The 27,481-nt window shown below is 47.9% G+C and overlaps 1 protein-coding gene across 7 annotated transcripts in view; it reads left to right on the top strand.

Annotated features, from left to right (window-relative positions):
• The window catches only part of cux1b (cut-like homeobox 1b), a 296,665-nt gene that overhangs the window by 49,080 nt on the left and 220,104 nt on the right, over positions 1 to 27,481 (top strand). The window lies entirely within an intron of this gene.

Below are 27,481 nucleotides of genomic sequence, written 5' to 3'. Positions count from 1 at the left end.
AGATGGATGAGGCATGTGTGCATGTGCGATAGATAGATAGATAGATAGATAGATAGATAGATAGATAGATAGATAGATAGATGGGGCATGCGTGTACGCGAGAGGGACGGATGGGGCATGCATGTGTGCGAGAGGGATGGATGGGGCATGCATGCGCGTGTGAGATGGATGGATGGATGGATGGGGCATGCATGTGCGCGTGAGATGGATGGATGGGGCATGCATGCGCGCGTGAGATGGATGGATGGGGCATGCATGCGCGCGTGAGATGGATGGATGGGGCATGCATGCGCGCGTGAGATGGATGGATGGGGCATGCATGCGCGCGTGAGATGGATGGATGGGGCATGCATGCGCGCGTGAGATGGATGGATGGGGCATGCATGCGCGCGTGAGATGGATGGATGGGGCATGCATGCGCGCGTGAGATGGATGGATGGGGCATGCATGCGCGCGTGAGATGGATGGATGGGGCATGCATGCGCGCGTGAGATGGATGGATGGGGCATGCGTGAGAGATGGATCCATCCATCTATCTCGCGTGCGTGCGTGCGCACGCATGCCCCATCCATTCATCCATCCATCCATCTCGCGTGTGCGCGCATGCCCCCATCTATCTATCTATCTATCTATCTATCTATCCATCTCACGTACATGCGTGCGTGCGTATGCCCCCATCTATCCATCCATCTCATGTGCGTGATGGATGGATGGATGGATGGATGGATGGGGAATGCGTGCGAGATGGACGGATGGATGAGCCATGCGCAAGGGATGGATGGATGGATGGATGGATGGATGGGGGCATGCGTGTGAGATGGATGGATGGGGGCATGCGCGCCTGAGATGGGTAGATGGGGGCATGCGCCCTAGATGGATGGATGGATGGGGGCATGTATGCCCGAGGTGGGTGGATGCGCGCCCGGGGTGGATGGGGGCCCGGGATGGATGGATGGGGGCATGCGCAAGCTGGATGGATGGAGTATGTGTGTGCTGGATGGATGGATGGATGGGGGCATGTGCGTGCTGGATGGATGGATGGGGCGTGCACGTGTGATGGATGGATGGGTGGGGGCATGCGCGTGCTGAATGGATGGATGGACGGCAGGCTTTTAGGCAGGATTTTTTTTTAGGGAGTCTAACTTTTTTGCAGGTGTCACTGTATGTGGCGAGGTGTAGCGGCGCGTTGAGCGCCGCTGGCACGAGTGTTTTAGGGGGTTGAGAATTATGTAAAAATGTTAAAGAAAATGTATTCAAAATACATGTAGGTATAACAGATTGGTAATACAATATCAACTTTGGGAACACCAAAACAAAATACACTGCAAACTGCGTATATTTTTAATGAATATTATTATTAAAATGGGTATATTTCTGGGATTTTTTGAGCTGGAGTTGCATATTAAGCATGACAAATTAGCTATAAAGCTTTCTGATCGCAGAATACTACATAAATAAAGCTTGTTGTAGCTGTGTTTGTCTCAGTCAGTAGTGCACCTATTGCAATTGCATTACATGTGACAACCAACCCCGAACACAGTGTGACAACCAACCCCGGCTGACCAGTTTTGCTTTCAAAGCCGCTAGCGTCCAAAGATTTAGTATAACAAAGAAAAAAAAAACACAGGAAATATGGCTAAGTCTTCAAACATTATAATGGTATTCGTTTTTTCAATAGAAACCCATTAATTACAAAGCTAGAAGGTAAAAACCAAGGACGAACAGTTTCATGTTCGTCCTTTTCACATGCGTTCTTTGGAATCCCAGCATCCTTTAGAACGTGTCGTATTTGATTATTGTTTAGCCTACTAGAAATACTACCCGCCGGCTCGACTACCACACTCTCCACTACGTAGCCTGTAATGTTGGGAAAATCTGCATGAAAATGTGTTATTTACTGTTAAAAGGATTTATTCGGGATAAATAACATGTCAGGTAAGGCCGGTTTTCTATAGACTACATTCCACATTTAGCTGCGGCAATATAGTCTACGGCTATATTGTCTGGATATTTATGCCAGTGTCTCCTAGGCATACATCTTTTCCCCCTCTGCTCTGGGAACGCATATTACAAGTGCTTTGTACACCAAATTTATTTAATAACCCATTTATTTATAACGAGGGCTCTCACAACTTTGAAATTAGTGCAGCCATAGAAACGCGTGTTTCTGTAGCTCTGCGGCGGGTGCCTATATTTTGTACTCTGGGCTCGTGCTGTTGCTATGGTAACCCTGGGCGTCTTCGGGAAAGACAGCTGTCAAAGCGAGACTTCTGAAATTTCCAAAATGGCGGTGTCAACAAAGCTTGTAGATCCTCGGAAAGCTCAGACTCGGCGATTTTTTAACATATTCAGCTAAGTTACCGGACATAACACGGGCGGAAATATTAGGGCGTCTTTAGGGCGTCGTACTAAAAAGTAGGGCGTCCAATTTCTTGTTTTTTTCAGTACAGGGCGTCGAAAAGACGCCCAGACGCCCCTCTATCTAAAAGCCTGATGGACGGGGCATACGCGTGCTGGATGGATGGGGGCATAGGCGTACTGGATGGATGGATGGTGTATGCGCGTACATGCGTGCTGGATGGATGGGAGCATGCACGCGTGCTGGATGGATAGATGGGGTATGCACGTACATGTGTGCTGGCTGGATGGATGGGGGCATGCGCGGGCTGGATGGATGGGGGCATGCGCGTGCTGGATGGATGGGTGGGGGCATGCGCGTGCTGAATGGATGGATGGATGGACGGGGCATACGCGTGCTGGATGGATGGGGGCATAGGCGTACTGGATGGATGGATGGTGTATGCGCGTACATGCGTGCTGGATGGATGGGAGCATGCACGCGTGCTGGATGGATGGATGGGGTATGCGCGTACATGTGTGCTGGCTGGATGGATGGGGGCATGCGCGTGCTGGATGGATGGATGGATGGATGGGGGTATGCGTGTGCTGGATGGATGGATGGATGGATGGGGGCATGCGCGTGCTGGATGGATGGGGGCATGCGCGTGCTGGCTGGATGGATGGATGGGGGCATGCGTGTGCTGGATGGATGGATGGATGGATGGATGGGGTATGCGCGTACATGTGTGCTGGCTGGCTGGCTGGATGGATGGATGTGGGCATGCGCGTGCTGGATGGATGGATGGATGGATGGATGGGGGCATACGCGTGCTGGATGGATGGATGGGGGCATGCGCGTGCTGGATGGATGGATGGATGGGGCATGCGTGTGCTGGATGGATGGATGGATGGATGGATGGATGGGGCATGCACGTGTGATGGATGGATGGATGGATGGATGGGTGGGGGCATGCGCGTGCTGAATGGATGGATGGATGGACGGGGCATACGCGTGCTGGATGGATGGGGGCATAGGCGTACTGGATGGATGGTGTATGCGCGTACATGCGTGCTGGATGGATGGATGGAGCATACGCATGCTGGATGGATGGGAGCATGCACGCGTGCTGGATGGATGGATGGGGTATGCGCGTACATGTGTGCTGGCTGGATGGATGGATGGATGGGGGCATATGCGTGCTGGATGGATGGATGGGGGGATACGCGTGCTGGATGGATGGATGGATGGATGGGGGCATGCGCGTGCTGGATGGATGGATGGATGGGGGCATGCGCGTGCTGGATGGATGGATGGGGCATGCACGTGTGATGGATGGATGGGTGGGGGCATACGCGTGCTGGATGGATGGATGGATGGGGGCATACGCGTGCTGGATGGATGGGGGCATAGGCGTACTGGATGGATGGTGTATGCGCGTACATGCGTGCTGGATGGATGGAGCATACGCATGCTGGATGGATGGGAGCATGCACGCGTGCTGGATGGATGGATGGATGGGGTATGCACGTACATGTGTGCTGGCTGGATGGATGGATGGGGGCATGTGCGTGCTGGATGGATGGATGGGGGATACGCGTGCTGGATGGATGGGGCATGCGCGTGCTGGATGGATGGGGGCATGCGCGTGCTGGATGGATGGATGGATGGGGGCATGCGTGTGCTGGATGGATGGATGGATGGGGCATGCGCGTACATGTGTGCTGGCTGGCTGGCTGGCTGGCTGGATGGATGTGGGCATGCGCGTGCTGGATGGATGGATGGATGGATGGATGGATGGGGGCATACGCGTGCTGGATGGATGGATGGGGGCATGCGCGTGCTGGATGGATGGATGGATGGGGCATGCGTGTGCTGGATGGATGGGTGGATGGGGGCATGCGCGTGCTGGATGGATGGGGGCATGCGCGTGTGCTGGATGGATGGGTGGATGGGGCATGCACGTGTGATGGATGGATGGGTGGGGGCATGCGCGTGCTGGATGGATAGACGGACGGGGCATACGCGTGCTGGATGGATGGGTGGATGGGGGCATGCGCGTGCTGGATGGATGGGGGCATGCGCGTGTGCTGGATGGATGGGTGGATGGGGCATGCACGTGTGATGGATGGATGGGTGGGGGCATGCGCGTGCTGGATGGATAGACGGACGGGGCATACGCGTGCTGGATGGATGGGGGCATAGGCGTACTGGATGGATGGTGTATGCGCGTACATGCGTGCTGGATGGATGGAGCATACGCATGCTGGATGGATGGGAGTATGCACGCGTGCTGGATGGATGGATGGGGTATGCGCGTACATGTGTGCTGGCTGGCTGGCTGGCTGGATGGATGGATGTGGGCATGCGCGTGCTGGATGGATGGATGGATGGATGGATGGATGGGGGCATACGCGTGATGGATGGGGGCATGCGCGTGCTGGATGGATGGATGGATGGGGCATGCGTGTGCTGGATGGATGGATGGATGGATGGATGGGGCATGCACGTGTGATGGATGGATGGATGGATGGATGGATGGTGGGGGCATGCGCGTGCTGGATGGATGGATGGACGGGGCATGCGCGTGCTGGATGGATGGGGGCATAGGCGTACTGGATGGATGGTGTATGCGCGTACATGCGTGCTGGATGGATGGATGGAGCATACGCATGCTGGATGGATGGGAGCATGCACGCGTGCTGGATGGATGGATGGGGTATGCGCGTACATGTGTGCTGGCTGGATGGATGGATGGATGGGGGCATATGCGTGCTGGATGGATGGATGGGGGGATACGTGTGCTGGATGGATGGATGGATGGGGGCATGCGCGTGCTGGATGGCTGGATGGATGGGGGCATGCGCGTGCTGGATGGATGGATGGATGGATGGGGCATGCACGTGTGATGGATGGATGGATGGGTGGGGGCATACGCGTGCTGGATGGATGGGGGCATATGCGTGCTGGATGGATGGGGTCATAGGCGTACTGGATGGATGGTGTATGCGCGTACATGCGTGCTGGATGGATGGAGCATACGCATGCTGGATGGATGGGAGCATGCACGCGTGCTGGATGGATGGATGGATGGGGTATGCACGTACATGTGTGCTGGCTGGATGGATGGATGGGGGCATGTGCGTGCTGGATGGATGGATGGATGGGGGATACGCGTGCTGGATGGATGGATGGATGGGGGATACGCGTGCTGGATGGATGGATGGGGCATGCGCGTGCTGGATGGATGGGGGCATGCGCGTGCTGGATGGATGGGGGCATGCGCGTGTGCTGGATGGATGGGTGGATGGGGCATGCACGTGTGATGGATGGATGGGTGGGGGCATGCGCGTGCTGGATGGATAGACGGACGGGGCATACGCGTGCTGGATGGATAGATGGACGGGGCATACGCGTGCTGGATGGATGGGGGCATAGGCGTACTGGATGGATGGTGTATGCGCGTACATGCGTGCTGGATGGATGGAGCATACGCATGCTGGATGGATGGGAGTATGCACGCGTGCTGGATGGATGGATGGGGTATGCACGTACATGTGTGCTGGCTGGATGGATGGATGGATGGGGGCATGTGCGTGCTGGATGGATGGATGAATGGATGGATGGATGGATGGGGATATGCGTGCTGGATGGATGGATGGATGGGGCATGCGCGTGTGCTGGATGGATGGATGGGTGGGATATGCGCGTGCATGCGTGCTTGATGGATGGATGGATGGATGGATGGATGGATGGATGGATGGGGCATACTCATGCTGGATGGATGGATGGATGGATGGATGGGGGCATGCACGCGTGCTGGATGGATTGATGGATGGATGGATGGATGGATGGGTGGGATATGTGCGCTGGATGGATGGATGGATGGATGGGGCATACGTGTGCTAGGTGGATGGATGGATGGATGGGGCATATGCATGCTAGGTGGGTGGATGGATGGGGCATACGCGTGCTGGATGGATGGATGGGGCGCATGCGTGCTGGATGGATGGATGGATGGGGCATGCGCGTGCTAGATGGATGGATGGATGGGGCATGCGCTCAAGCTGGATGGATGGAGGCATGCGCATGCTGGATGGATGGGTGGATGGCGGCATGCGCAAGATGGATGGATGGATGGATTGGGGCGCACGCGTGCTGGATGGATGGATTGGGGCGCACGCGTGCTGGATGGATGGATGGGGCATGTGTGTGCATGTGTGCTGGATGGATGGGGCATATGCATGCTAGATGGATGGGTGGGTGGGTGGGTGGGTGGATGGGGCATGCGCGCAAGCTCGATGGATGGATGGATAGGGGCATGCGCGTACATGCGTGCTGGCTGGATGGATGGATGGATGGATGGATGGGGGCATATGCATGCTGGATGGATGGGGGGATATGCATGCTGGATGGATGGGGGATACGCGTGCTGGATGGATGGATGGGGGCATGCGCGTGCTGGATGGATGGATGGATGGGGGCATGCACGTGCACGCGTGCTGGATGGATGGATGGATGGATGGATGGGTGTGATATGCGCATGCGTGCTTGATGGATGGATGGATGGGGCATACGCATGCTAGGTGGATGGATGGATGGATGGATGGATGGGGGCATATGCGTGCTGGATGGGTGGGATATGCGCGTGCATGCGTGCTTGATGGATGGATGGGGCATACGCATGCTAGGTGGATGGATGGATGGATGGATGGATGGATGGGGGCATATGCGTGCTAGATAGATGGATGGATGGGGCATGCGTGTGCACACCTGCTGGATGGATGGATGGAGCATATGTGTGCTGGATGGATGGATGGACGGGGCGCATGCGTGCTAGATGGATGGATGGGGGCATGCGTGTGCACACGTGCTGGATGGATGGATGGAGTGTGCACATGTGCTAGATGGATGGGGCATGCGCGCAAGCTGGATGGATGGGGCATGCACATGTGCTAGATGGATGAGGGCATACGCGTGCTAGATGGATGGATGGGGGCATATGTGTGCTGGATGGATGGATGGATGGAGCATGCGCGTGCTGGATGGATGGATGCATGGGGTATGCGTGTGCTGGATGGATGGATGGGGTATGCGTGTGCTGGATGGATGCATGGGGTATGCACGTGCTAGATGGATGCATGGGGTATGCGCGTGATGGATGGATGGGGCATATGCGTGCTGGATGGATGGATAGGGGCATACTGGATGGATGGATGGATGGATGGGGTATGCACGTACATGCGTGCTGGATGGATGGATGGATGGATGGATGGGGCATACGCGTGCTGGCTGGCTGGATTGATGGAGGCGTGCACGCGTGCTGGATGGATGGATGGATGGCTGGGATGTGTGTGCTGGATGGATGGATGGATGGATGGAGCATACGTGTGCTAGGTGGATGGATGGATGGATGGATGGGGCATGCGTGCAAGCTGGATGGATGGATGGATGGGCGCAGGATGGATGGATGGATGGATGGGGCATGCGCGCTGGATGGATGGATGGCGCATGCACGCAGGATGGATGGATGGAGGCATGGGTGCAAGCTGGATGGATGGATGGGCGCAAACTGGATGGATGGATGAATGGATGGAGGCATGTGCGTAAGATGGATGGGGGTATACGTGCAAGATGGATGGATGGATGGATGGGGCATGCGCGCTGGATGGATAGATGGATGGGGCATGCGCGATGGATGGATGGATGGATGGATGGGGCATGCGCGATGGATGGATGGATGGAGCATGCGTGCAAGCTGGATGGATGGATGGATGGATGGGCGCAAGATGGATGGATGGATGGATGGGCGCAGGATGGATGGATGGATGGATGGCGCATGCACGCTGGATGGATGGATGGGCGCAAACTGGATGGATGGATGAATGGATGGAGGCATGTGCGTAAGATGGATGGGGGTATACGTGCAAGATGGATGGATGGATGGATGGGGCATGCGCGCTGGATGGATGGATGGATGGATGGATGGATGGATGGATGGGGCATGCGCGCTGGATGGATGGATGGATGGATGGATGGATGGGGCATGCGCGATGGATGGATGGATGGATGGATGGATGGATGGGGCATGCGCGATGGATGGATGGGCGCAGGATGGATGGATGGATGGATGGCGCATGCACGCTGGATGGATGGATGGGCGCAAACTGGATGGATGGATGAATGGATGGAGGCATGTGCGTAAGATGGATGGGGGTATACGTGCAAGATGGATGGATGGATGGATGGGGCATGCGCGCTGGATGGATGGATGGATGGATGGATGGGGCATGCGCGCTGGATGGATGGATGGATGGGGCATGCGCGCTGGATGGATGGATGGATGGATGGATGGGGCATGCGCGATGGATGGATGGGGCATGCGCAATGGATGGATGGATGGATGGGGCATGCGTGCTGGATGGATGGATGGATGGATGGATGGGGCATGCGCGCTGGATGGATGGATGGAGCATGCGCGCTGGATGGATGGATGGGGCATGCGCGCTGGATGGATAGATGGGGCATGCGCGCAGGATGGATTTATGGATGGGGTATGCGCGCAGGATGGATGGATGGATGGGGGCATGCGCGCTGGATGGATGGATGGATGGATGGGGGCATGCGCGCTGGATGGATGGATGGATGGATGGATGGGGGCATGCGCGCTGGATGGATGGATGGATGGATGGATGGGGGCATGCGCGCTGGATGGATGGATGGGGGCATGCGCGCAGGATGGATGGATGGATGGATGGGGCATGCGTGCGCACAAGCTGGATGGATGGGGTCATGTGCGCAGGATGGATGGATGCGCGCAAGCTGGATGGAGGGGGACATGCACGCAGGAGGGGGACATGCACGCAGGATGGATGGATGGATGGATGGGGCATGCACGCAGGATGGATGGATGGATGGATGGATGGATGGGGCATGCACGCAGGATGGATGGATGGATGGATGGATGGATGGATGGGGCATGCACGCAGGATGGATGGATGGATGGGGCATGCACGCAGGATGGATGGATGGATGGATGGATGGGGCATGCACGCAGGATGGATGGATGGATGGATGGGGCATGCACGCAGGATGGATGGATGGATGGATGGGGCATGCACGCAGGATGGATGGATGGATGGATGGGGCATGCGCGCAGGATGGATGGATGGATGGATGGATGGATGGGGGCATGCGTGCAATCTGGATGGATGGGGCATGCGTGCGCAAGCTGGATGGAGGGGGACATGCGTGCAGGATGGATGGATGGATGGATGGATGGATGGGGCATGCGCGCAGGAAGGATGGATGGATGGATGGGGCATGCACGCAGGATGGATGGATGGATGGATGGGGGCATGCGTGCAATCTGGATGGATGGGGGCATGCGTGCAATCTGGATGGATGGGGCATGCGTGCGCAAGCTGGATGGAGGGGGACATGCGTGCAGGATGGATGGATGGATGGATGGGGCATGCGCGCAAGCTGGATGGATGGATGGAGGTATGCGCGCAGGATGGATGGATGGATGGGGCATGCGCGCAGGATGGATGGATGGATGGGGGCATGTGCGCAGGATGGATGGATGGATGGATGGGGGCATGCGCGCAATCTGGATGGATGGGGCATGCGTGCGCAAGCTGGATGGAGGGGGATATGCGCGCAGGATGGATGGATGGATGGGGGCATGCGTGCAATCTGGATGGATGGGGCATGCGTGCGCAAGCTAGATGGAGGGGGACATGCACGCAGGATGGATGGATGGATGGGGCATGCGCGCAGGATGGATGGATGGATGGATGGGGGCATGCGCGCAGGATGGATTGATGGATGGATGGATGGATGGAGGCATGCGCGCAATCTGGATGGATGGGGCATGCGTGCGCAAGCTGGATGGAGGGGGACATGCGCGCAGGATGGATGGGGCATGCATGCAATCTGGATGGATGGGGCATGCGTGCGCAAGCTGGATGGAGGGGGACATGCACGCAGGATGGATGGATGGATGGATGGATGGAGGGGCATGCGTGCAGGATGGATGGATGGATGGATGGATGGAGGGGCATGCGTGCAGGATGGATGGATGGATGGATGGGGGCATGCGCGCAGGATGGATGGATGGATGGATGGATGGGGGCATGCGCGCAGGATGGATGGGGGCATGCGCGCAGGATGGATGGAGGCATGCGTGCTGGATGGATGGGGCATGCGCGCAATCTGGATGGATGGTGTATGCGTGCGCAAGCTGGATGGAGGGGGACATGCGCGCAGGATGGAGGGGGACATGCGCGCAGGATGGAGGGGGACATGCGCGCAGGATGGAGGGGGACATGCGCGCAGGATGGATGGATGGATGGATGGGACATGCGCGCAGGATGGAGGGATGGATGGATGGGGCATGCGCGCAGGATGGATGGATGGATGGGGGCGCGCAGGATGGATGGATGGATGGATGGGGGCATGCGCGCTGGATGGATGGATGGATGGATGGGGGCATGCGTGCGCAAGCTGGATGGAGGGGGACATGCACGCAGGATGGATGGTTGGATGGATGGGGGATGGATTGGGCATGGATGGATGGGGGCATGCGCGCTGGATGGATGGATGGATGGATGGATGGGGGCATGCGTGCGCAAGCTGGATGGAGGGGGACATGCACGCAGGATGGATGGTTGGATGGATGGGGGATGGATTGGGCATGGATGGATGGGGGCATGCGTGCAGGATGGATGGGTGGGTGGGTGGGTGGATGGGGGCATGCGCGCTGGATGGATGGATGGGGGCATGCGTGCGCAAGCTGGATGGAGGGGGACATGCACGCAGGATGGATGGTTGGATGGATGGGGGATGGATTGGGCATGGATGGATGGGGGCATGCGCGCTGGATGGATGGATGGATGGGGGCATGCGTGCGCAAGCTGGATGGAGGGGGACATGCACGCAGGATGGATGGTTGGATGGATGGGGGATGGATTGGGCATGGATGGATGGGGGCATGCGTGCAGGATGGATGGGTGGGTGGGTGGATGGGGGCATGCGCGCTGGATGGATGGATGGGGGCATGCGTGCGCAAGCTGGATGGAGGGGGACATGCACGCAGGATGGATGGTTGGATGGATGGGGGATGGATTGGGCATGGATGGATGGGGGCATGCGCGCTGGATGGATGGATGGATGGATGGATGGATGGGGGCATGCGTGCGCAAGCTGGATGGAGGGGGACATGCACGCAGGATGGATGGTTGGATGGATGGGGGATGGATTGGGCATGGATGGATGGGGGCATGCGTGCAGGATGGATGGGTGGGTGGGTGGGTGGGTGGGTGGGGGCATGCGCGCTGGATGGATGGATGGGGGCATGCGTGCGCAAGCTGGATGGAGGGGGACATGCACGCAGGATGGATGGTTGGATGGATGGGGGATGGATTGGGCATGGATGGATGGATGGGGGCATGCGCGCAGGATGGATGGATGGATGGGGGCAGGATGGATGGGGGCATGCGTGCGCAAGCTGGATGGAGGAGGACATGCACACAGGATGGATGGTTGGTTGGATGGATGGGGAATGGATTGGGCATGGATGGATGGGGGCATGAGCGCAGGATGGATGGATGCGGCATGCGCGCAGGATGGATGGATGGATGGAGCATGCGCGCAATCTGGATGGATGGATGGGGCATGCGTGCGCAAGCTGGATGGAGGGGGACATGCGCGCGCGTGCACACGAGATAGATAGATGGGGGCATGCGCGGGAGAGAGAGAGAGAGAGAGACACACACATGGCATGTCCTCTGGAGGGTCAGTGTGAAGCCATGGGGCCTTGAATTAGCTCAATTTCACACTGACCACTGAGGACGATGACGGGCTGGGTCACCAGCTGGCTCCAGTGTGTGTGAGTGAGAGACAGAGAGACACAGAATGAATCTGGGAGTGTGTGATGATTTCAGAAACCTCCATCCCGATTACAAACAGAAGGTCAGAGAAGTGTGAAGAGTCCACTATCAGATACACACTCCATTTCTGATTAACCCTCATTAACAGGGCACAACGAAACGTCACGGCATCACTCAGATTCATCCTCATTATGCCGTGTGCGTCACATTCGACTGAATCTGGGAGGCGATTATGATCATCAGGTTCGCTTCATTACTCCGCAAACTCGACATTGAGTCCTGAGTGAGCTGATGAATGAAGCAGCCGTGTCCTAACCGACCGTTTCACGCTGATCGATGTGCTCCTGTGCTAATCCATCAGTGATCAGCTGGATCTATTTTCAGCTGTTTTTCAGAGCAAAAGAATTAAAACGACAAAAAAAAAAAGTGTCGTTTTGTTGTTAATTCAACCTCACTGTATTTATGAAGACTGGCACACATGGGATTTTTCTTTCCTTCTAGCAAGAGTGACATAATTACTATAATTTGTGGAAAAGCCTAATTTTGTCTAATGATTATTTAGAACAAACCTTGCTGAACGCTGAACCGTTGGACTTTAAATGGGGGAAAATAAATAGTTGAATAGCAGTAACTCATCTCATCTCTCTAGCCGCTTTATCCTTCTACAGGGTCGCAGGCAAGCTGGAACCTATCCCAGCTGACTACGGGCGAAAGGCGGGGTACACCCTGGACAAGTCGCCAGGTCATCACAGGGCTGACACATAGACACAGACAACCATTCACACTTACATTCACACCTACGGTCAATTTAGAGTCACCAGTTAACCTAACCTGCATGTCTTTGGACTGTGGGGGAAACCGGAGCACCCGGAGGAAGCCCATGTGGACACGGGGAGAACATGCAAACTCCGCACAGAAAGGCCCTCGCCGGCCACAGGGCTCGAACCCGGACCTTCTTGCTGTGAGGCGACAGCGCTAACCACTACGCCGCCCTAGCAGTAACTCAATGCTGTTAAATTCTCCATTCTGATTGGTCAGAAGAGTTATCGTAATTAACTGGAGCAACTTGGTGGGCGGGTCAATAACAAATTCTTGAATATGAATTTCGCAACATATTTAAGTACAAGTTTTTCTCGCTAGCTACTTGGTAGCTTCTTTCACTAAGGTGAAATAAAACTTTTTGTTGTTGATAAAAATATAAAATATAGCTACAAAACAAAGCCACATCATAATCACGATGTAAAACCGCAATACATTTTGAGAGATTTGAAGGTGCTGTTAATGCGCTAATTTTAACAATGTTACTGTTTCTATAGTAACAACTCATTCACCAGGGCTTGTACTGTAAACATTAAATCTAATAAATAAACCATTTCAAAAACTTTTTTTAAACAAAGAAAAACATTGTTGTTACACTCTCTCTCTCTCTCTCTCTGTGTGTGTGTGTGTGTGTGTGTGAATGTGTGTCGGCTGAATGAAAACCGTACATCAGCGTACGTCATGTAACATCCTTGAAGTGAGCCAAACATGTTGGAGGTGTCCTTCCTGACGTTGTTTCTGTCTCTGTGGACGAACGCATCTTCTCGTATGCTGTGTCTCTCTTCCTTTTGATCTGATCAGGTTTCTGTGAAGCGTGCGTGATGGTTGCTCTGGTGTCATGGTTAAATGTTCGCCTTTCCTGCTTTTCGTTAAAGAATTCCTGATAAGCCTGAGTGGCCACAGATGGACCTTCACGATAGTGGGCTTTGCCCTTGATTTCAGCTCTATACACTGACTGGCAACAAGGGGTGTGTGTGTGTGTGTTGGCTTTCTTGGAGCAGTGTTTTAGTGCACTTTTTATCAACTTTGTCTCATTTACATAAATGTAAGTAAGTAAATATAACAATAGTCATGCAGTTAATGCTGATATGCAGCCAGACGGTAAACTTTTGTGGTTAATACAGGAATAAAACTGCAATAATACATGCAATAATACATAACTGTTAACAGTTATTCCACGAAATCGAGTCGTACATGAGCTGATAGCTGACGAGGCACGTAGTGCCGAGTAGGCTATAAGCCATGTATGAGAAGATTGAGTGGAATAACTATTATTCTGTCCACATTCACTGGATTTTGAGAAATCGAGCATTTTTATTGTTATTTTTTGCAAATTCGATAAATAAAAACTTTATACAAAATGTCTGGCAAAATTATTTCTGCTTAGAATGTAAACAAACCGGTGAAATGACAGGAGTAATTTGTGAAAAATGCGATAATAATAAGTCTTGAAAAATAAAAAAAGATGAGAAGGTATCATCAAATACTTATATTCCATATTTTGTTGCCATTTTATTTTTTTATTTTTTGAGGTTTTGTTTTCAAATAGAGTTTTTATTTCGTCCTCGGTTGGTTCAGCAACACGCTCTGCCATTTTGTTTTTCTCTACTTATGGTATATGAGCTGATATCCTAGTAGTAGATTAGCCAATCAGAGCATGCGATTGCTCATATCCAGTGAATGTGAATAGAATAATATTTCTCTTCATCACTGATAAATCTGTATATAAAGGAAATGTGAGTGCATACAGTATAAATTGTGTTCCTTTGTTTACTGTGAGCATCCGTTTTGATTTGATGTTGCTTGCTGAACTTGGGGTTTGGCATGTCACGAGATATCATGCCATAATCAATCAGGCTAGAAGTTTATTATGATTTGAATCAATGAAATAAAAAAAATGATGCTTATCAGGCTGCATAATCTTAGGTTTGTTAAAGCTGCAATTATGTTGTTTAGACAGCAGAGAGTGCAATAATGTACAATAGCAGGAATATGATTGACTTCACTGTCCGTGAAAGTGATACAGCTCTAATGCCATGAGAAAGCAGGAGAAAACAGATGTAGAGAGAGATATGGAGGTTGAGCGGTTTGTTAGACTGTAAGATTTGGAAAGAAATTGGAGCTCTTTAGACAGACTGCTTAAAGAGAAGCAAATGGGGGAAGCAGAAATGTTCATAAGTTTATTCAGAAAAGGGCTATTTGTTATTAATTTTCAGTTTTAATAAAATGAATATTTTTGATAAAATTTGGACAATGGTTTAGATAACTCTATTCTTTACAAATGAGTATACAATTATCGTTGGTCAAGAGAATGAAACTTTTTTTTTTTCCAAATAAAATCATATCAAATTATGAGTTGGGTTCCCTGCCTCCTCAGCTTTGATGAGGTTTTTCGACAAATTAACACGTGAATTAATACGAACACTACTACACTTTCCAGTGCCAAAACTTCTGCATAGTAAGTACTCTTAGCGAATCTTAACATTCTTCTGGGGTGTTTTTTTTTCTCTCGTTTGCTTTTAAACCGAAACCCACTCTCCGGTTGTGGTCAAGCGCGCCCAAGACCTCTGTAAAGTGCACATTTCTCCTCGCTGCAATTTCTACACGTTGCAACATAAAGACCACGCACAGGCAGTTTCTCGAGATTAGACGAGGAATAAAAGGAGAGAACGAGTGGGAAAATGGGGCGGGGGTGAACAGACGGCACGTGTTTTCTGTTGTGCGCAGGACAGCTTTAGAGCGGCTTCCCAAGCGAGACGACCGTGCTGCTTATTAGTCTGCCTCGCTCTCTTTTTATTTCGAGCCTCCAAGCAAATGTTAGTGCGTCTCCACACTTGGCTGTGTGTCTGTGTTGTGCCCCACCCCTTTATTATTAAATGGGATTGGGGGGGCTAGAATTTTAACACACCGAGAACACAAGGTTTAAACTGATATACGAGTCACACTCGGGAACCAAAGGGCCTTGGGGAAGCAACATCAACAACACACACGCTCATGCAAAATAGGGACGGTGTCATGGGCTGTTAAGCAGCACAATCTGCCATGTGCTTTAGTCTGAAATAAATCCGCACCATCGAAAGAACTTATTCGTATGTATGTATTAAATAATTTCATATTTATAGATATTTTCTTGCTCCAAGTTGATATTTTTGCCAATGTTTTGCATATATTTACAACCCCAATTCCAAAAAAGTTGGGACAAAGTACAAATTGTAAATAAAAACAGAATGCAATGATGTGGAAGTTTCAAAATTCCATATTTTATTCAGAATAGAACATAGATGACACATCAAATGTTTAAACTGAGCAATTGTATCATTTAAAGAGAAAAATTAGGTGATTTTAAATTTCATGACAACAACACATCTCAAAAAAGTTGGGACAAGGCCATGTTTACCACTGTGAGACATCCCCTTTTCTCTTTACAACAGTCTGTAAATGTCTGGGGACTGAGGAGACAAGTTGCTCAAGTTTAGGGATAGGAATGTTAACCCATTCTTGTCTAATGTAGGATTCTAGTTGCTCAACTGTCTTAGGTCTTTTTTGTCGTATCTTCCGTTTTATGATGCGCCAAATGTTTTCTATGGGTGAAAGATCTGGACTGCAGGCTGGCCAGTTCAGTACCCGGACCCTTCTTCTACGCAGCCATGATGCTGTAATTGATGCAGTATGTGGTTTGGCATTGTCATGTTGGAAAATGCAAGGTCTTCTTTGAAAGAGACGTCGTCTGGATGGGAGCATATGTTGCTCTAGAACCTGGATATACCTTTCAGCATTGATGGTGTCTTTCCAGATGTGTAAGCTGCCCATGCCACATGCACTAATGCAACCCCATACCATCAGAGATGCAGGCTTCTGAACTGAGCGCTGATAACAACTTGGGTCGTCCTTCTCCTCTTTAGTCCGAATGACACAGCGTCCATGATTTCCATAAAGAACTTCAAATTTTGATTCGTCTGACCACAGAACAGTTTTCCACTTTGCCACAGTCCATTTTAAATGAGCCTTGGCCCAGAGAAGATGTCTGCGCTTCTGGATCATGTTTAGATACGGCTTCTTCTTTGAACTATAGAGTTTTAGCTGGCAACGGCGGATGGCACGGTGAATTGTGTTCACAGATAATGTTCTCTTGAAATATTCCTGAGCCCATTTTGTGATTTCCAATACAGAAGCATGCCTGTATGTGATGCAGTGCCGTCTAAGGGCCCGAAGATCACGGGCACCCACTATGGTTTTCCGGCCTTGACCCTTACGCACAGAGACTCTTCCAGATTCTCTGAATCTTTTGATGATATTATGCACTGTAGATAATGATACGTTTAAACTCTGCAATTTTACACTGTCGAACTCCTTTCTGATATTGCTCCACTATTTGTCGGTGCAGAATTAGGGGGATTGGTGATCCTCTTCCCATCTTTACTTCTGAGATCCGCTGCCACTCCAAGATGCTCTTTTTATACCCAGTCATGTTAATGACCTATTGCCAATTGACCTGATGAGTTGCAATTTGGTCCTCCAGCTGTTCCTTTTTTGTACCTTTAACTTTTCCAGCCTCTTATTGCCCCTGTCCCAACTTTTTTTGAGATGTGTTGCTGTCATGAAATTTCAAATGAGCCAATATTTGGCATGAAATTTCAAAATGTCTCACTTTCGACATTTGATATGTTGTCTATGTTCTATTGTGAATACAGTATCAGTTTTTGAGATTTGTAAATTATTGCATTCCATTTTTATTTACAATTTGTACTTTGTCCCAACTTTTTTGGAATCGGGGTTGTAATTTTTTTCTCCTTAATAGTTAGTTCACGAACTATTGCATAAAATTATCGAATCAAAATCGCCACTTTGAAGCGCATTCGAAGTTGTAGCTAAAAGTTATGTAATCATCATAACTACTACTTACAGTCTCGCAAATCCATTCATCTCACGCAACTTTGGAATTATAACATATAACACTGTTGAAATCTCGATTCTGATTGGTCAGATGGTGTGGGGGGGTTAAATGCACTTTTTCTCTCATATGTTATCGTTTCCATAGTAACAGCTTCCGAAGAATGTGCAAACAGACCAACAGTAATTCTTAGCCTGGTGGAATTTTCTTTAAGGAGACCTTTAGTGTTTTTCCAGAAAGAGTTGTTCCAGTGTCGGTGAACAGGCAGGAGGTTTTCCACCATGGGAAAGTCTTCAGGAAGAACTTTGAGGTTTCTCTGGCAACATCGCATGTTTTTATCGAGAGAGAGAGAGAGATATTGGTGAGCGAACGACTTTTGTATGCTGGAATTGGAAAATAATCCAAACAAAAAAAGTGTAAGCATTGACAATGATCAGAAATGTTACATTGCATTCTCGTAGTGTTTCTATAGCGATAATTTCTCAAAAGATTGTTAGCGTTTTTATTCCGTTATGTTATTGTGTGTCAGTTTGGTCAGAATAGTAAGATGGAAGAAATATCAGTGTGTATAAATAAATAAAATTTAAAAAATGCAACGTCGCTTTTAAAGCTCATGACTCCGCAGCCAACTCTGAGGTCCCACGGCAAATCTGGCTAATCAACGCAAAAAGACGCGAGGGCAGGCAGAACCGTGTTGTGTACACAGCTGTGGGCATTAGTCAGCGCTGACGAGGCGAAAATCTCCAAACGTCTCGGAGTGTCGTGCTCGGTTTCACGCCCGCGTCAGCTCCAAATTTGGGGTTTCGCCGCCTTTCTCCCACTCGTGCGAGGACTGTGTTTGTTTGGTGTAATTTTCTCAATGATAGGCTGCGAGAGTGAGAATGTCAGAGTGAGTAATAGAGGGGTGAGAGAGAGAGAGCACGGAGTTGATCTACTGAAACCACGCAGCATGGTCCTGACTCTAACACACTTCAGGGGTACAGTCCTGCTGGAGAGCCACTAACCCCCTCCTTCCTGCTTAATGAGTCTGCAGTATAATTAGGGGTGGGTGTGCATGTGTGCACATGCATGTTGGGTCAGTGAGGAGTCACTTCATTAAGCCAGCAATTTGAAGAAAATCATAGCTGTTTCCTTGGCTGTCTCTTGTGCCTTTTTGTTTCTCTCTCTTTTTTTTCCCCTCCCCTTTTCATTCTGTTACACAAGCTTTCACAATTTCTCCTCTCTCTCTCTCTTTTCACTTTCTCTGTCATTCTTTCTTTCCCCTTCTCTCTATCCATTTCTCCCTCTTCTCCTTCTTACTCCCTCACATTCCGCTTCTCTATCCTTCTCTTTCTCTCACCCTTTTTTTTCCCTGTTATTTTCTGTCTTTATCTTGCTCTTTCTTCCTCTCTCTCTCTCTCTCTACTGCTTTTTTGGTCTCTCTTTTTCTCTGCTGCTTTCTGTCTTTGTCTTGCTCTTTTTTCTTTTCTCTCTCTCTTCACTTTGTCTTCTTTTTTCCCCTTCTCTCTGTCCATTTTTCTCTCTTCTCCTTGCTCTCACATCTCTATCTTTCTCCTTCTCTTGCTCTTTCTCTGTTGCTTTCTTCTTTTCTTTTTCGCCCCTCTCTCTCTTCCTTCCCCTTCTCTATCTTTCTCATTCTCTCACTCTTTGTCTTACCCCTTCTTCTCTTCTTTTTCTCTCCTTCTCTTCACTTTCTGTCCTCATTCTTTCTCTTTCCTCTTCTGTCAATTTCTTCCTCTTCTCGCTCCCTCACATTTTCTTTCTTTCTTTCTTTCTTTCTTTCTTTCTTTCTTTCTTTCTTTCTTTCTTTCTTTCTTTCTTTCTTTCTTTCTTTCTTTCTTTCTTTCTTTCTTTCTTTCTTTCTTTCTTTCTTTCTTTCTTTCTTTCTTGTCTGTCTCTCTTTCCCTGCTTTTTCTCTGTTCAAATTTTCTTTCTCTCTCTCTCCTGGCAGCCCTGAGGCTCTCGCGGGAGTGGCTGTAATCTGTTCCATCAGCGTTTACTACCGAGCACAAATTAACGCAGACAAGCGCTGGCACTCGCAGCCAGCCAAACGCTTCTATTAGGAAAATTATAACACTATTAACCGAGCCTGTTTGGCCTTTTTCATACTCGCCCTCCCCCTCGCTGCCTCCGTTCCCACCGCCGCCACACACAGCGTGGGACGTCACGCCTCACTGCAAATATGCACACGTAAGCATGCGATACTATCAGTACTCCACAGCTATTGGCTCCGAATTGACCAGAGGCTTATCAGTATCGGTTCTGTATCAGAGCCAGATTAGGTTCATTAAACAGCTTTCTGGAGGCAATGAAATGGAGATGTGTGGGCTTTTTATTTTTTATTTTTTTTGTAAATTCTGGGTAAAAGTTTGTCAAAAGAAAACATATTTTCATGTTAAACCTGTAGCTCTTGTTTACTGTGATCTGTTATTGACTGTATTTACACTTGAATATAACCAGTGCATCTAAATTCCGGGTCACAACGATCAGGTGTGGACTCGTCGTATAACTGTTTAATCATCTAGACATGATTTCATGCAGCCATGCCTTTTGCGTAAGACCTCCGAACTGGAACGTCAGCATATGTTAGCGCATGTTCTCAAATATCCCAAAAGAGCAGTCAAGTTATCCTTAAAAAAAAAAGGAAGAAGAGTCTGTAATGATTTGCATGTTTGTTTTCTGCTCCAATATTAGTGGATACCATGTGGAAGTCCTGTCCACTTCCGCCATTTCATGCACCTTTGCTTTTTTGAGTAATGAGAGATATCAGTATATAAATTCGACTTTAAAAACATTGGACAAATAGCTAACTACTGTATATACTTTTGATTAGAGATACTGTATGTTATTTTCATAATTGCCACTGCCACCAAGCAGTGAAAGGGAAGGGGCTTGGAGGAGATGGAGGACAGAACTGACATAGTAACTTATGACCGCGTTAGCAAGTTTGTCTTGAGCTCAGTACTTAAGAATTAATGAGCTGGATGTGAAAATTAAATTGTACCACATTGCGGTAGTGAATTCTCAAATCTGATTGGTCAGAAAGTGTTGATTAGTTTTCTATAACAACAACATTACCTGGGTTTCTGTTTGCTCTTCAGGTCATGTGACTTGTCCTGTTAAAGAAATGTGGAAAATGTTTCTATTTCAGTATTGCTTAATTGAATGGTTTGAAGATGCCTCATGAATGTAAAAACTTGTGATATTTGAAATTTTTTCAAGATTCAGGTGTTACCATTACTTGTGAGAGGGTGTGTTTCTATTTATTTATTTATTTATTTATTTATTTATTTATTTTTAAGTTTGCAGCTTCAAATTGTGCAGTAACCCAGTTAAAGGAAACCCGATTTCTGACAGATGTGCCAGCTGTAATTTGAATCACAGATTTATATCTGCGCGTTAAAGTTTTCATCTTAACAACATACTCTGGGACATATATAATGGACCCCTGACGTAATTTAAGACTAAACAGGATCTTTTCAGTACGGAGGAGATGATGATGATGATGATGATTAAACATTTAAGGAAGGAATCTCCAGTGTCAGCACTTTAACTTTTAAGCTAAAGCTATACCTTGCTGTTTTCCACCATGGTCTTCACGACTGAAGAGTTTTTGCGGTTGGTCCATAAACAAAAAAGCGCAGCTTGTTGTCTTATTTGTTTTGTTTGTTTTTGTTAAATTTACGTTCGTAGTTTCAAATTGCACATGAACCAAGTTAAAGGAAACCCGGTTTCTGACAGGAGTGCCAGCTGTAATTTGAATTGCATATTAAAATTAACACGTTAAAGCTTCCGTCTTAACAGTGTACTCTGGGACGTGTATAATGGACCCGTGACGTAATTTAAGATTAAACGGGATCTTTTCAGTATGGAAATGATGATGGATGATTAAACATTTAAGGAAGGAGTCTCCGGTGTTAGCAGTTTAACTTTTAAAGTAAAGCTAAAACTTGTTTTCCACCATGGTAAAGTCTTCACAGCTGAGGAGTTTGTTTTGCAGTTTGTCTGTAAGACAACAAGCTGTGTGGGGTGGGTTCCCCCGATATGGAAACAGATTCCGTCCGTTCGGTCACGTTTTCGTTTCTGGGCCACATCTTTGAAACTACTGAAGATATTTTCATGAAACTTTGTATACATATCAATCAGTGTGTGAAGTGGTGCCTTTTGCTATTTTGGATTTTTGAAAAAAAGTATTTTTCAAATTTTTACATAGAAAATAGATTTTGACTTAGTTTCTAAGAGCAATGTTTGTTTCCGGAGCATATATCCAAAATTATTCATGATATGGACTTGAAACTTGGTATACACATTAACAAGGTGATGTTGATGTGCCTTTTCCTCCTAAGAAATTTGAGAAATTTACATTTTTCATGTTTCCATGGAAACAATTTCAGACTTGGTCTCTCAAGTTAGTCTTAGGGGTAGGTTTTGTTTCCGGAGCATAACTTGAAAACTATGAGTGGTATGGTCTTGAAAGTTGGTATATGTGTTGATTAAGTAATGTATATGTGCCTTTTGATACTAAGAAATGTGAGAAATTTAAATTTTTAGCTCACTTGGACCAAAGTTCTGGTGGGTTTATGCCATGGGCTGCTGAGGTCAGTGTAAAAAGGTAGGGTTGGTTTCCTGCAGCAGAACTTGAAAAATGTGAGAGATAATATCTTGAAACTTGGTATATAGGGTGGGTGATATAGATGACACTGTCGTCTTTTTTTTTTTTTTACTTTAGTGGGGAAAACCTTTTTTGTTGACATTACATAACAATACAGGCAAAACATAAACGAATAAAAAGTCCAATATCTCATTCTAATTGCTGGTGAACGTGTGCAGTATCGGAGGAATATTCCCAAAACAGCACATTGTGAAGCGTTTTTATTATTCAGGGTTAATTAGCCAGCTGACATCAGGTAGCACTGAGCACATTTTAAACGTGTTTGAATTTAACAAACCTTTTCTTGTACAAACACATAAAGTATGTTGAATGCACTGATCTTCCTGATTACTACACAGTAAACACTTGTAAGTATTAGGTCAGAGCATGTGATGTGAGGCACTGCTTGACACTTGACAACCTCCCTCCCCCCCTCATTGAGAACAAGTGGTTACGAATGATTAACCTACCTGATGAAACCTGTGTGTATGGGGCATTTTTTTTTTCCAAGTGAAATTACAAACCTGTTCTCCATAAGACGTTCCTCATAAAATCAGGCAAGACTGAAATACCTTACTGTCAGGAAATAACGCGTGGACTTTGAAACATGTGTGAGTTTTCCGCACCTTGGTTTGCGTGTTTGCATTGTTCTGAAGTCATCAATGATCATCGACACTGGTGGTGGTCGTGAGGAGAATAAGCAGAGTGTTAATCATCTCTTCACACTCCTGTGGCGCCTTAGCTGAAGCAGCCCAAAGACTCTGGCATGCTCAAATGAGGATCCACGGGGCCCCCTGGTAATCAGGTTTTTAAGTGATTAGGCTATTAGTTTGCATAATAAACGTAATAGTGGCGTCTGCTAATCACTCTCGAGGGTGCAAACCTCACCGATGGAACGAACAGAGGGGGGTGTGAGGGGAAACAGGAAGGAGGAAGAGCATGCTCCAGTTTCATGCTCCTGCACTTGCTGTTTAGAGGGTCCTGTAGTTTGGCACCATGTCAGTTCTTGCTCAGGCGTCTTGTCCCATGCATTTGTGTATGCTTCCTATTTTTTTTTTCCCTCATCGCTGATCAAATGTCCCACATTTAACCCCCCCCCCCCCCCACCCAAGCGGATCCATAAAACCTCTTTACGCATGTATAAAACTGTAATATTAACACCGGCGGGTCAAGGCGTGGAAGAGAGGCGGCGCACGATTGTTTGGCCTGTTTTTTGTTTGTGTTGTCGTGGTGCAGGGGTCCTGTTTGTGCAGGGGTAATGAAGTCAACATCTGGAGAACATGTGTGCAGCTTTGGTGGAGGCTGGAATGGTGGAACGCTGCATTTTTAAACTCCAACCTCTGATGAGGAGAAACCGAAGAATCCATGAAGTCTTTTGCAGGACGTGGTGCAAAGATTTTCACACCCCTTGAAATTTATTAGAAGCACTTTTAATGCCATTTAGCAGACGCTCTTATCCAGAGTGACGTACACCGTACAGCAGCCTGGGGAGCAGTTCAGGGTTCAGTGCCTTGCTCAAAAACACGTCAGCCATTCCTGCTGGTCCAGGGAATCAAACCGGCAATCTTTCGGTCCCAAAGCTGCTTCTCTGACTATTAGGCCATGGATTCCCCACTTGATGTATTGGTCACATGACCATAATATGTATAGACTTGACCCATGATAGAAACTCAATAAGTAATTTAAGAGCAAACAGATTCGCTGTGGCTTTTAAACATCTTTATTTTATTGTGTTGCGAATTTAAACTTGTGTTTTGGTGCGACACGATAGAAAAGAGTGAGCATGTCCTGGAGTGGCTTTACACTGAAGAGCAACTGCAACCTCCCTTTTTTTTTTTTAATTGTTAAAATTTTTTTTCTCTCACAGGATATAGTGGATTTTTAAAAAAAATGTAATTAATTAATTGTTTGTCAGCATGTCAATTTGGATTCTAGATTAATAAATATTTAGAGATTTCAATTTGGATGATGACAACAATCACAACGACAGCAGAAAGTTTAAAGAAATGGAGCTCGTCATTGGAGGTTTTTTTTTTTGGCGCATCACACTGCAGCTCATGATAGGTTTGTGAATACTTGGTGAAAAAAAAATTGGTAGCATGGCCACCAATCGTGCAATACACGGTGAATTTTCTCCTGGCTTTGCGAGTTGTTGGGGTGGGGGGTGGGGTATTTTAAAAAAATTTTATTTAATTTTCTGTTTGTGCATTTATTTATTGGGGGGGCTCCACCTCGTGGATGGCCAAAAAGGTCATGAAAAATTTCAGTGCATGCACTGAAATTTGCTGGCCATGTTTGTTTTTCGTTGGCAAACTAAGCAGTGATAACTCATCGCAAAGCTGGAGTGTGACCGTAGCTGAAGGAAGACGTTTTATAAACTTACAATAAAGCATAACCTCAGGTTTTTTTTATTTATTTTTTTTAAACTACATCGAGTAATAGGAGTTGTTTAGAATACATGCCTAAGCCAGAAAGTAGAACCTTTTTTTTAAAAAAAAATAAAATCCCATGTAATATTTTGACAGGAAAAGATTCAAGCCAGAGGTGTTCGAGTGAATTTTTACAGGATGATAACCAGGTTTAAAAAGCACAGTTTAACAGAATTAATAAATTATTTAAAGTCAAATCAGCTGGTTGTGGAGAAAAAAAATTGATTTAAAAAAAATCTTTGTATAAAAGTCTTTTGTCTGTATAAAAAACATTCTTAATTTTTGTGGAGTTTATTGCAGAAAGGTGTCACATAAGCGTCTGCGCGACATTCAAACACCGAGTGTCTGGATTCTTCTCGAAAAAAATTTATTCATACATATTTACAAAACAATTTGCAGATTTTTAAAGTGCTTATCCTGGACCAATTTAGGGTTTTTTTCATATGAAAGTATGTCCCTTTACACACTCGTCCAGAGGGGTAATTTTGCACAAGGCCATCTGTCTACAGCAGAAAAAAAATAAAATAACAAAATGCGTCTGGAAAAATCCCAAGGGAGTCTGGAGCCATATTCGTGACGTCACCTGCGGAAGCGCCAACAGGCTGAGAGAGCTTGCACGGTTTCAGTGCACAGCGTGTGTAGACCAAGTTTAGCAGCTAGCGATTTTGCATTGAAATATGGAATTGTCACCTGAGCGCAATGTTACTTCACGTTTGGATGAATATAATGAGATGTCAGAATTATTTCTTACCCTGGCTACAGTCAACTTGTGAATTGCTGATTTTCTTGGTCTTTTTCTCGGCTCTGCTTGGTCCTCGGCTTCGAGGGCCTCAGTGGATGCGGCACTTCGCCTTCTGTCAGGGGAGACGAACACGGCTGGATCCTTTGGTGACGCTGACACAGATGGAGACGGTGTTGCTTTGGGCATTCTGACAGATGGAACTGCGTCTTTTTTCAGATCAAGTTGCCTCACGAAGCCCATTTCCCACTGCAAATAGTTCTCAAAGTCGTCGGGCCTTGTGAAGTGAGCACCGCAAATAATGCTGTTGTCTGTAGCATGTAGTCAATTTTTCCGGGTGCCTTGCACGAAGCGCTCCCATTTCTCTCTCATTGTCCGGTCTTTTGGAAAACGATGAGTACTAATCCCATCAAGATTGGTGTTGCTACACCCTCCTACGATACATCTGTTAACCATTTTAATAATTATGTGATAACGTTGAAGAAATTTGCAGAAAACCACCAGGTCGTTTTCTCATCAACAAACCTAGCCTGGGCCTGCCCATCCTAAGCGTGACGCAACACGAGGGCCTGTTGCGAGCTTAGTCTGGCCAGGCAAGCTATCTACAGCTCTTCCAAGCTCCCGAAAAATCGGGAACCAATCAACTTTGAGCATCTCCAACGGCCCTGGGTAGAGGCGTGTTCAAGGCACTGACGTAGTAGAACTGCGACCGGAAGCCATAGATTGTTTACAGAATCTATGCCGGAAGCGCTTCATTCACATCACGAACATGGAGCAGCGGCAAGCCTTTAACACAGCGGTAGATGCTGTATTGAAAGCATTCAATGGGAAGTTCTCATTGAAAACGGAGCAAAGAGCAGCCCTGGAGGTATTTATTGAAAGGAAGGACGCTTTCGCCTTGCTCCCGACCGGCTTCGGTAAGAGTTTAATCTACCAGTTAGCCCCGTTGCGTCGCATACGTCAGAGGAAAGAGTGATGTGATTGGTTTAAGCTTCGTCACAGCCTTTCCTGGCTTCGACCAGTAACAAACTGAGGCATTTCAGGGAGGCAGGTCAAGCACGCACTTTGGGAAACGGTTGGGCTTAATATCTTGGCCAGACCAATAGCTCGTAGAGCTTTGCAGTCGCGTTAGCCAGACTACAACAAACCAGCGCTGACGTAGGTTTCAGAAGGAGGCGTCCGGCATGTGACGTCACGAAAATCAGTGTATGCCGGGAAATTATGCCAAGTTTTTTCAGAGGCGGATGAATTTGCCTCAAATGGCTTGATTTCAACTGAACTTCTCTGGTATTGCGCAAGGTAAAAAATTGCACAAAAAACTAATATTTGACCGATATTTGACCAAAGTTTAATATAAAATAGGAGAATTACATTGATTTTGCTCCTGAATTTACCCGTGATATGCATTTTAAGCTTTTCATTTGACTCCCTCTTGTTTAAAAAATAATTCTTTAAATGGAGTTTATTTAATGTTTCTTAATATAAGAGTGATTTTTAGATGTGTTTTTTCTCATTTTGAGTTTTACAGCATTTTTTCTTCTTATTCCGTTCATTAGTTTTTTGTTTGTTTTTCTAGAAATTTCTGAATCGTTAATAAAAGTGACTAGGAATATGCTTGATAGGAAAGAATAGATAAATCTGACTGTATTCAAGATGTGTTCAGTTACTTACAAAGACATCTATTTTTGTTGTTCCTTTTGCTGAGAAAGATTTTTTTTTTA

The sequence above is a fragment of the Neoarius graeffei genome, chromosome 23, assembly GCF_027579695.1.
Source record: "Neoarius graeffei isolate fNeoGra1 chromosome 23, fNeoGra1.pri, whole genome shotgun sequence".
Taxonomy (NCBI): domain Eukaryota; kingdom Metazoa; phylum Chordata; class Actinopteri; order Siluriformes; family Ariidae; genus Neoarius; species Neoarius graeffei.
Note: the sequence above shows the minus strand (reverse complement) of the source record. Positions and strands in the feature narration are given on the sequence as shown.